We start from the raw sequence: 12,479 nt of genomic DNA on the forward strand, positions 1-12,479 counted from the left end.
AGTGATCACATATCTATGGTTTACCGGGGAAAACTTTCCTGCTTTTTTACAATGACAAGAAACAAACCCCTTCATTCTAGTTACCTTTGATTCTGCCTTGCTGCCTTAAAGACAGAAATAGGTAATAATCTCAGCACACCTGTGATGCACTCACTGCACCTGACCCTGTGATGCAACAGTGTGGCAACCGCCTGAGCTAAGGCAGGGCTTTTAATGTGAATTTTATATATTTATGTAGAATATAGCAATAGGCTTCATACAATATATCTGTGAAAATTATCTTCAAAAAATTTTGTAGATGTCTACTTTATGTGTATTTTCTAAGGACAGAGTTCTTTAGCTATATGCTCAGAAAGCCATTGGTCAAAAAAAGTTTAAAGAATAATAACAGATTCTATGTTGTTTTCAACATATTACTATGACCCCAAATCATCTTAACTTTCATATGCATATGCATATGTCACTTTTTTTTTTTTTTTTTTTTTTTGGGGACGGAGTCTTGCTGTGTCACCCAGACTGGAGTGCAGTGTTGCCATCTCGGCTCACAGCAAGCTCCGCCTCCTGGATTCACGCCATTCTCCTGCCTCAGCCTTCCGAGTAGCTGGGACTACAGGCGCCTGCCACCACGCCCGGCTAAATTTTTGTGTGTGTTTTTAGTAGAGACGGGGTTTCACTGTGTTAGCCAGGATGGTCTCAATCTCCTGACCTCATGATCCGCCCACCTCGGCCTCCCAAAGTGCTGGGATTGTAGGCTTGAGCCACCGCGCCCGGCCGCATATGTCACTTATTAAGTCAAATTTTCTTTGTTTTGTTTTCATTTTTGAGACTGGGGTGAGCTGACTTCTTACCAAAGCCCATTAAAATGTAGTTAATTATGGGTAGATTCGTTCATTATTCTTTTCTGTAGACATTATAGTACAGACACAAGTACTCCCAACAAAATTACAAAAATTCCTCTGGGGATGAGAAAAGAGAGTTGCTATGTGCAGTTCAGTGAGGATGAAGATACTTTTCACCCTTGGCATCTGCACAGTCAGTATTTTCAAATTATCTAAAGAAAGTCAGGGAGCGGGTCATTGGGAAGAAAGTCAAATGCATAAGGGCCAGGAAAACAAAAAGAGTAAGAGAGGAAGTTTACAGAAGCCCATATCGGAAGACTGCCTTCAACTAATACTGAAGAAATCTTCACACATTCTTGAAGTCCAGTCAAGTGTTTCTATGTGTTTCTACATAAAGGTGTAGCTGTATTTAGAGCTGCCACATTTTCCATCGCCTGAAGGAATTTCCATTTATTTGCTATGGCACTTTTTCTTTTTTCTCTAGCAGGACCATCACACACTGTGGTTTAGCCCTGTGCCTACAACAATAGATTAGAAATTTTAGTTGGGAAAATCACCTGGTGTTGACCTTATTCAGCTCCCTCTGCTCAATCATGTTTGTGTGCAGGGGATGAACCAGATGAAGTTTCAGAGATGCAATTCTGAATAAATAATTTTATTCAGAAAAAGTAGAATGTTCCCTCATCTACTGCACATGCCAGACAGAGGCTAGTACCAGTTTTAAAAATACTACAAAGGAAGCCTGAGTATTCTCAGAATCTGAAGACACATGAAGGATAATTGAAGGGATTCCAGAAAGCCCAGTTTCAGTAAGACAGAAGAGGCTTCATAGGGACCTATATGTGTTTTTGTATTATTTGACCTGGAATTTTTTTAAATTAAAAGGCTAGTAGGGAGCCCCTTGAAGACTATCTCTAAGATCACTAAATATGAAAGTTAAAATCAGAGTTTATACTATTCCTGACTTGTATAAATTGCCTGAGGAAGGTGAGGTTTTTTATGCATTAGGAGACAGGAATAATAGTAATAATAGTTTCTTGAGAGCTTACTTTTTACCAGGCATGCTCTACATGCTTTACATGTACTAACTCACTGATTATTATACCAAAGTGAAAACTATTATTATTTTCTTTCTGTCAATGAGGAAACAAGACATAAGAATAAGAAGGAAGTTTTTCAAGGACATACAACTAGTAAGGAAGGGCTCATGCTCTTAAACAATATGAAATACCCCTCTCCAAGGGAGAGTTATGAAAATAGGAATCTCTCTGGTTATCTGCTGTGCAACATTCAACTTTTTTTGGGGGGGGGGGTGTTATCCAAAATAGTGGATAATCTCTAGAAAACAGCTTTTTTTTTCAAATAATTATCCTCCAATATTAAACACACAGACATACACACACACACACACATACACACACGCACACACACACACAATTCTACACATCTGAAAGTACTTCCAATCACAAGATTTTAAAGAATTTTACTTAGAATATATTGTCTATTTCACTGAGAAAAAAATGATTTGTGTGGAAACACAAGAAAAGATGATCACTTTTCCCATCTCATATTTATCTAATTTAATAAACATAACTAAAAGCAGATATGTTGATATCCCAAGAAAATTGAGATGATTTAATGGGTAATTTTTCATCAGAAGTCATATATTGGTTTATTTATTCAAATAACAAGAATTCATTTAACAACTACTTTGTTCTAGGCCAGTGTCTATGCACTGGGAATATATAGAAATGAATAAAACAGATTACATCTCTGACTTTGTGAACTTGAGTTAAAGATGTTACTACTATTAAATTACTGATGATTTCTCTTGGTTCAAGATATTCTGTATTTATTTATTTACTTAACTTTTATTTTAAGTTCAGGGGTACAAATGTAAGTTTGTTACATAGGTAAACTTGTGTAATGGAGGTTTGTGGTACAAATTATTTTGTCACCCAGGTATTAAGCCTAATACCCATTAGTTATTTTTTCTGATCTGCTTCCTCTTCCGACCCTCCACCTTCTGAAAGGACCCAGTGTGTGTTGTTCCCCTAATGTGCCCAAACAAATTTATAAAAAACAATCTCATAAAAAAGTGGGCAAAGGACATGAACAGACACTTTTCAAAAGAAGACATATGTGCGGCCAACCATCATATGAAAAAAAAAACCTCAGTATCACTGATTATTAGAGAAATGAAAATCAAAACACGATGAGATACCATTTAACACCAGTCAGAATGGCTATTATTACAAAGTCAAAAAATAGCAGATGCTGGCAAGGTTGTAGAGAAAAAGGAAATCTTATCACTGTTTATGGGAGTGTAAATTAGTTTAGCCATTGTGGAAGACAGTGTGGCGATTCCTCAAAGACATAAAGACATAAATACCATTTGACCCAGCAATCCCATTACTAGATATATACCCAAAGGAGTATAAATCATTCTATTATAAAGACATATGCAGGAATAAGTTCATTGTATCACTATTTACAATAGCAAAGATATGGAATCAACCTAAATGCCCATCAATGATTGACTGGATAAAGACATTCTATATTGTTAAAGTTTATAAATATATACATTTCAAATGGGAAGTATTGGAAAGAATAAATTTATACTGCAAGATATACAAATAGAATTCCACACAAGAAACCATAGAGCTCAACTGGCATAGAGACAAATTCTTAACATCATTAGTTCTAGTTTTAGAATCTCCTATAAATACCCACACAGAGGACAGAATGCAAAGCCTGAATTTGTACTTATTTCTTCTTCTAGGGCACGCTACATCTTAAGAACTGTCCACTCCAACACACATCCCAGTGAATAAGCATATCAATCTCATGGCTAACAACATATCTTTGGATGTTTCACAACCAAATAAAATCTCACCTTCTAAGGGAGCAGACAGTAGAAGAATGGTGAATTACATGGGCTAGAAATAGGAGCTTGATATATAAATATTTCAAATGATCAACTAGCAACAAGAGACAAAAACACACAACAGCAAAAGTAGGTACTGTAGATTACAATTCTACTTGAAATGTACATATGGTTGGTTAAATCCTCTTCTTATTGAAAATCATTTAAGACTGGGCACTCTGGCATCATACTGTGGCACTTGAATAAAGGTTCTACCACTTAACAGCTGGTGATAGGCAAGGGTTACTCTGCCTGGGCTGGAGACCCAGCAGGCTGACTTTCCATACAGACAGCTGACACTTCCTCTCCCACAAAGAGCAGGCTCATTTGAAAACTAAAATGCAGAAGATAGAAAAACTGGCAACAACTGAGTACTCAAGTCAGACAGCTGATAGGATGCCAATGAAATGGACAGGGCTGAGGGCCAAGAATCCCCAACACCATATGACAACAAACATGAGACTTGGGCCCTGGACTCCAATCTCACCAAGGGGTGGGTTACTGAGCTCTCTGTTATAAATGCTGCGGTGGAAGATCATGGATAGAAGTCACAATTCTTGTGCATCACAGAACTGTAACAACAAAGTTTTGACCTTGGCCCCAATCTATCCCAGGGGAAGGTCTCGTGCTTCTGTAACCAGGCAGCTTATAAGCCCCACATCTCAAGACTGGAGCCTCTCCCATGACAGACATTTGCCCACCAGATCCTTGTACAATTGGTATGGAGAAAGTGGCTCACCTGCTGCTACTCTGTCTCTGTAGTTTTTCCTCTCAAAAAAAAAAAAAAAAAAAAAAAAAAGAATGCTGATCCAGGCTGGTGTGTGTACTTTCAGGGCATTCACTCTTGATTACTCCACATTAGACGGTCTTGAACAAATTATTAATTCTCTTTGAGCCTCAGTATCCTCTTCATCAAATACGGATAATGACAGTAAACACTTCATTTGGTTTCTGTAAGGATTAAATGAGATAATCTATGTCAAGTATTTATCAGAGCACCGGCACAGAGTGAACATTAAAAAACGCTAGCTATGATTACAATTTATTATTTAATTCAAGGGGATTTTTCAATACATATAGGGGATTTTATCATATTTCAAAAAGAAATAAAAAATAAACCTGAGGTCCTTCATTAAGAGACATAGAGAGTCATTGTTCTATAGGCTATGACTCCATCGTTGATGTGAGGTTTATTTGATGGCTGAAAGATTCTGAGTTTCAAATCAGAGAAGAGAAATTTAGCACATAAAAGGAACTTAGACTTTTACTGAGAAGCAGACTTCTAACTGGTGCCTAGGTATCTGTTTGCACCTTCTTGAAAATAAGAACTCTGGAGGAGTGGCATGAAGAAAAGACAGCCTTAGTGGCTATACTTTTCTCTACAAAATTATTTATTCATTCATTCATCCATCAATACATTATCTCCTTTATTCAACAGTTACATATTGCAAGACACTGTGCTAAGTATGATGGTGAGATAAGATATAATCAGGTCAATATGGAGAAGTACAAATTGGCTTGTCCAAAACTTACTCCCTACATGCTCACATGCTAGTCTCCCAAAGAAGGAGCTTTCTGCCTGCAGATTGCCTGGAAAAATAGCTACAAAAAATGTCTTAAGGCAACCAATTCTAGTAAAGGCTGAGATGGCAGATTAAGCCATGTTCAAGCATGTTAAAGAGCTGGAACTCTGAGGCTTAGACATGAACCCACTGACTCTGCCAGAGAATGGGCTTGTGTTCCCCAAATTATTGGATGTCCAGTTGGCAGAACAGGACTTGGAGACAAAACTGTGCCATACATGTACTTGATGGATCTCATCTCTTAATCATGCCGGGGAAGAGCTGTTGCTTTCCCAATTAGTTTCTTAAAGCCTTCTGGAGGCCAGTGCTTGATTTATTCCATCTCTGTGTGCTGCCCCAAAGTACAATGGAAAATTATACTATGTTTCCTATCACAGTAAAATCCACCAATATAATGCTTTTTCATCATTCCTAGTGTTTTAGCTGCCTGGTTTTTTGTCCTGGATTAATCAATACTTTTGTGACTTAAGAAGCTCATAACGTAAAAGAGAAGATAAAACACTTAAGTGGATTAAATTAATAAGAGAGAATTACCTGCCATGGAAAAAGTATGTGCCATGTTTAGAGGGAATCATCTGTTCTTTTTACTGACCGACCTCTACCTCCCTTGAAGGTATTTGATAGAAACCAATTCCTGCACCTCTCACTATTTCATTGCCAATAAGAGGAATGACTTATTTTACAGGACTAATGCATCTATACCATTCACTCATGAAACGTGAGAGGTAGGCTTCACTTGATGCAATTTATTAGCTCTGTAACTACAATTCTCATCCAAGGGGCCAGTTTCAGGGTGATAATATTGGCCTAATGTACAGTGTGTTTTGGCCTCATATAGAGAGTATATTTATCAATACAGTCTTACTGATAATAAAGGTGATATTTGAATGCCTAAGGAAGTCAAAACTTCCTTGTCCCCTTCTTAATAGGTTTAGAACTTAGAAAAGACATTTGATCTAATGACTCCTTTAATCACATTTGTTTAATTCAGACACGAATTTGTATCCCAGTTGGTTTTGGAAATACTGTATTCAATCTTGAAATGTCAGCGTACTCATTAGCCTATGGCTATAATTCTCTCATTGGATTCTATGAGGGATTAACTGAGATGATATGCCTGAATCATATAAGGTATTCAAAAATTCTTCTTGTATGGTGTACATGATGTAAAGAGTAGTCTAGAGAAAGAAACTTGATACAGCTCTGTTTACAATAGCCAAGATTAGGAAGCACCCTAAGTGTCCATCAACAGATGAATAGATAAAGAAAATGTGGTACTTATATGCAATGGAGTACTATTCAGCCATAAAAAGAATGAGATTCAGTAATTTGCAACAACATGGATGGAACTGGAGGATATTATGTTAACTGAAATAAGCCAAACACAGAAAGACAAACATCACATGTTCTCATTTATCTGTGGGATCTACAAATCAAAACATTTTGAACACATGAGGATAGAGAGTAGAAGGATGGTTACCAGAGGTTGTGGAGGCCGGGTAGGAGGAAGATGTAGGGGGGTAGGAAGAAGATGGGGATGGTTAATGGGTACAAAAAATTAGAATGAATGAATATGGCCTAGTATTTGATAGCACAACAGGGTGACTATAGTCCATAATAATTTAACTGTATATTTTAAAATAACTAAAAGAGTATAACTGGATTGTTTGTAAAACAAAGGATAAATCCTTGAGAAGGTGGACACCCCATTTTCCATGATGTGATTATTACACATTGCATGCCTGTATCAAAACATCTCATGTACCCAATAAAAATATATACCTTCTATATGCCCACAAAAGTTAGAAAAAAATATTTTAAAAAATCTTGAGAGACTAAGGGAGTTTTATTGAGTCTCCATATTAAGAATATTTGGGCCAGGCCCAATGGCTCACACCTGTAATCCCAGCACTTTGGGAGGCCAAGGTGAGAGGATTGCTTGAGCCCAGGAGTTCGAGACTAGCCTGGGCAACATAGTAAGACCCTGTCTTTATTTTATTTATATATATATTTTTTGTTTCTATCATATATAAACATTTTTTAAAGTAAGGTAAAAAAGAATATTTGATCTTTTTTCAGTTAACTTAAATATAGGAAACAAAAAATTTAACAGATGGTCCCCAACAAATTGGAAACTTTTCTGTGTCTTAAGCCTATGACATGCCAGCCGGTTTGACACCACTATTCAGAACTGAGAGCCTGGGTACTGCAGAGAACTATCACAGGAGGATATTTAATGAATTGTGGAGGAAGTCAAACCTCAGTCCATGCCACTCACCTCAACAGGACATAGCTCACCATGTGTCATTTAAAATGCAATTCTCTTTGAATGGACAAAGTGCAGTTCTATTACTAGACATGACTGCTTTTACTACTAGCAGTGGTTTAATGATTTTATGTCATTGCAGTAATAGAAACATGACATTCAACTGTGACTATAGCTTGTACGAGTCTATTTTTGGAAAGCTGATTTTGCAGAGGACATGGAAATGTGGAGTCTTGGTTCCTGTTTATTTCCCAAAAGCCTTGGCCAGTAACTCTTATACGTCACTCCCCTCTATGGACCTTTCATGACTTTCTGAGATGAGTGTAGTGATTTGAAGTACCAAACAATGATCGTTCATAGAAAAAATCTCTTCTTTAGAAAAGGAGAATTGGGACTGAATCCAATTTTTCCATCAAAAGAAACATCCCTCATGGAGTATTTCAATGCCTGAGTCCTCACTCTTGACAAGGAAGAAGCAAGCAAACAGCAACAACAAAGATAACCAAAATAACACATTCTTTCTCAGTAGAGGACACTGCCATCTACCTTTTACAGATAAATCTGAAGCTAAGAGATGTAAACTCCCCCAATGTCCTGTCTTCACACATAGACACTTATCACTGTCAGTACTCAGACTTCAACTTCTTTCTAATCTCAGAACAAGTGCTTTTTCTTTTGCTTACAGCCAACCCTTTCATCTGTGTTCTTGATTCCAACTCCTCCTGTCTTTTCTAAGACCTTGATCCATCAGTGCTCTACCTTAGTTCCTGTATTTTCACCTCTCCCCTTGCTACTGGTCCTTTCAGCCTGTTCACATGCTAAAATCCTTACCATTACACACACACACACACACACACACACACACACCCTTCTCTCTACGTGTAGTCACTGACCTATTTCCCTCCACAAACTACTTAAAATAGTCCACATTTGCAGTCTCCCATTTTAAAATCACCTGTTTTCTCTTATCCATCTATAAATACGTACATGATTTTTCCTCGTACCCTTATTTCAAACAACAGTACAAGCATTTGTTATTTGTCCTTCCTTCCTTTCAACCCACACCCACAGTCCTCTGCTTGCATCTTTCTGGCCAGACTGCTCAAGTGAAATTCATCAATAACCTCCTAACATTTAAAGATAATGGGCAAGACTAGTAATTTAACTGTCACCAGCATGTGAAACAAAAGACACCTCCTTCCCCTTTTGAAAAATGTTTCTCTCTTTTGGTTTCATGTTGCTGCTTCCTTATTCCTCCCACTTACCATATATTGGACACATATTTTCCCGAAGTACTATGTCATCAGTATAGTTCAAATAGTTAAAATAACCCTAAAAAGGTAGGGAATATTGCAATATTATATACATTTAAGATCAAGCAGATGGAAGCTAAGGAAATGGAATTTTTACCTAAGTTATAGAGTAAGTACAATATATGAGGTAAGAATCCAGTTTTGTCTGATACCAATGTATATTTTTAAACATGTTATTATGAGAATTACATATTCCAAAAGTACAGAAATATACCAAATGGTTGCAACCAACAAAACACACCTACTCAAAGATTTAACAAATATTTACATTTTGCTTTTATTTTTACTTTTCAGAGACAGGGTCTTGCTCTGTGACCCAGGATGCAGTGGCCCAATCATGGCTCACTGCAGCCTCAAAGTCCTAGACTCAAGGGATCCTCCCATCTCAGCCTCCCAAGTATCTGGGACTATAGCCACGTGTCTCTACCCTGGACTTTGCTTTATTAACCTCAGAACTTTTTTCTTTCCAGATTGATATAATTTAAATAATTGAAGCCCACTTTGCATTCCTTCCCAATTTTTCTACCTTTCTCCTCAGAGCGAAAGCCATTATTCTTTAGTTGGTATGTATCCTTTACATTCCAAAGTTTTTCTACTATTGGATTGATACAGTCTTCTTTATTCCTGTCTTCCCTTCCTTTTTCTGTCTGAATATTTTACGTTGATTTTCTTTTCTGTTTGTGGACATTTATACATTTTTTAACATGTAAACTTAACAGTTGATCGATAATATTTCTAATCTTCTCTCTAACCAAATAGGGCATTTGAATGTATTCACACTGAACTTCTTCCTCCAATTTACCACATTAATTTCTCTTGCTTTTTCCCTGTAAAATACCTTGCCTGAAACTACCAAGAAATTAGTAGCATATATCAGTCTGTCTGCCTATCTATCACCTATCTTTCTATCTGTGTTATTTTTCACAGACAAACCTTACATGTATATGAAAGGGTTTCTTTATCATCTCACCCTTTCTTTGGGTTGGAGGTTCAATTTTCTCTTACTGATTTTCATTCTCATATAGATAGCTAGATCAATAGATCGATGATAGAGAGAGAGAGAGATAGACAGACAATCTATAGATTCTAATTCTCACTATTTTTATGAGATTTTTTCCCCATTTGGATTCATCCCTGAATTGAAGTTCAGCTAAATGTAGAATTTTAGGTAAACAATTATTTTCCATCCACTGTTTAAAGTTTCATTCTGTTGGGGCATCTGGTCTCCATCATGGCTGTGAGACATCTTCTGTCATTCTAATTTCCATTCCTTTGATTGCAATAGATATCTCATCCTTAATTGCTTTCAATATGTTTTCTGTTTGTGTGAGTTTGGAAATTTCACTGCAATAGAACTAGGTGAATATTTGTTTTTAATTAAACAATGTGTGGATGTAGTACTCATTCTGAAGATTGATATCTTTTTTTGCTTCAGGCAAATAACAAACCAGTGTATGATTCTTTTGTCTCTATCCTCCTTGTCTATAATTTCTCTCATTTTCTGTAGTATGTCATTTTATTTGTCTTAACTCTTCACAGTAAAGCTGCATGTCTGGTTAATTTAATCAGATCTATTTCCAAGTCTCTAATGCTTGTTTACACTTAACTGCATCTTTACAAATGTATTTGCTCACAAAATCTTACAGCTTATAGCTCCACAGTTCAACATTGGAGTCCTTCTCCAAGTCTGATGTCTGTGGTCATTTTTTTCTTTTATCTATTTGAATGTTTAAACACAGTCATTTTAATGTGTCCTCTGGACAATTCTATTATCTCTAGTTCAGGGGGTGTAAATTCTCCTATTTGTTGCATTTTCTGACTTTTCATTATGAATTTCCATTGGGGATTTAAATATTTCACTCTTAAGTCACCTTCATGGGGTGACTTAATTATGGAAAATTTGTGTCTCCCTAAAATTCATATGTTGAAGGCCTAACCTCTTAGATGACTGTATTTGGAGATCAGGTCACTGGTATCCTTGTAAGAAAAGGAAGAGACACCAACAATGTGCACACATAGAGACAAGGCCATGTGAGGATGTAGAAAGAAGGCAACTATCTGCAAGCCAAGAATAGGGTGCTTACGAAAACCAACATGGTTGGCATTTGGATCTTAGACTTCTAGTTCCAGAACTGTGAGAAAATAACTTTCTGTTCTTCAAGCTAACCAGTGTATGGTATTCTTTTATGGCAGCCCAAGCCGACTAATACAGGAGCATTTCAGGAGTCCCAGTCTATAGCAACGATCACCATGTGTCATTGCATATTCACCTCTTCACTGTTGTCATCAGTTTCACTGAGTTTGTATTAGGTTTTTATTAATTTCTCAACTTGCCCTTCTCATACTACATACAAATTCGGAACTCACAAGTTTTCTTAAAGTGTCTCGTATGGCCAATTTCTCAAAAATGATTCATTTTAAATGATGGCTGGTGGTCAGAATTTTTCTAGTTCTAATATCAAAGCCATAGCAGAATGATCTCCTGTCTCAATGTTTTCTTGCAGGTAGTACAGATCCAATCAACTTCTACTTGCACTCAGCCTTGAGGGTATTAAAATGTCACACCTAGCATTTAATGACTGTTTCCCCCTGATAACTCGGATGTTTTGTGCCTTTGATTACTGATCTTACCTTGAATTTCTCCTTCACTGAAGCATCTAAAAGCTCTCCTTTCTTGTTTTTTACCATGTACAAGCATTTCTAAAATATTTCTTTCATAATTTAATTGATTTAGAGAAGTAAATTTTTCTATATTGCCTTAATTTTAAAATACCAGATGTCCTTTTTGCTCTTTCTATTTCATTATGCCGTTTATCTTGTCCTCATCATATCTCTGACTACATATTCTGACAAGCAAAAGTTGTTTTCTCTTCCTCTACTTGACAATGAAATGTTGGTATTTTCAGAGGATTGGTCTTCTCTTTCAATAGTCTTCTTGAAAAACCTAGTCTACTTCCAATGTTTCAAGTAACTTATTTTTGAACATTTTTGTTTGATACATCCAATGTGAACCTGTTTTTTGGGTTATAGAACTGCATGACCACCATTAGCTTAAACTCAGAATGTGTAGAAGAGAACTCATGATTTTTCCAAATAATCCCTCAGAAATACCTTGGAACGAGGCACTGTCATCTTTCTGGATAATCAAAGCAAAAAACTAGAAACCATTGATAATGGTTTCCTTTCCTCAATCCCTACCTTCAGTGGAGAGGCAAATCCCACTTTCTCAGCCTCCTTTACCTTACCATTACGGATGCCTTAAGCATAGCTTAAGCAGCTATACTTAAGCCCTACTCATAGAGAGATAGATTAGCCTCTTAGGATTTTTCACTTGCAAGATTTAATTATTAGCCAAATTGACATCCATGCCACTAATCAGTTTTATTGCTTCTAGTTTTCTTTTGGCTGCCAGTGGTGTTTTCCTTCTCTTTCTAAACCCTAGAAGAAAACCTAGGCAATACTATTCAGGATATAGGCATGGGCAAGGACTTCATGTCTAAAATACCAAAAGCAATGGCAACAAAAGCCAAAATTGACAAATGGGATCTCATT

At 36.7% G+C, this 12,479-nt stretch overlaps 1 protein-coding gene across 2 annotated transcripts in view; it reads right to left on the reverse strand.

Annotated features, from left to right (window-relative positions):
• The window catches only part of LRRC4C (leucine rich repeat containing 4C), a 1,357,112-nt gene that overhangs the window by 1,117,079 nt on the left and 227,554 nt on the right, over positions 1-12,479 (reverse strand). Inside the window, exon 2 of one of the 2 annotated variants that reach the window (XM_063608149.1) lies at positions 4,505-4,716. The exons of the other annotated variant lie outside the window; for it this stretch is intronic. The gene's annotated coding sequence lies outside the window, so the exon portion shown is untranslated. The remainder of the gene's footprint in view (positions 1-4,504; positions 4,717-12,479) is intronic. 2 annotated transcript variants of the gene reach the window in all.

Source organism: Pan paniscus, chromosome 9 (assembly GCF_029289425.2).
Source record: "Pan paniscus chromosome 9, NHGRI_mPanPan1-v2.0_pri, whole genome shotgun sequence".
In the NCBI taxonomy this organism is placed as follows: domain Eukaryota; kingdom Metazoa; phylum Chordata; class Mammalia; order Primates; family Hominidae; genus Pan; species Pan paniscus.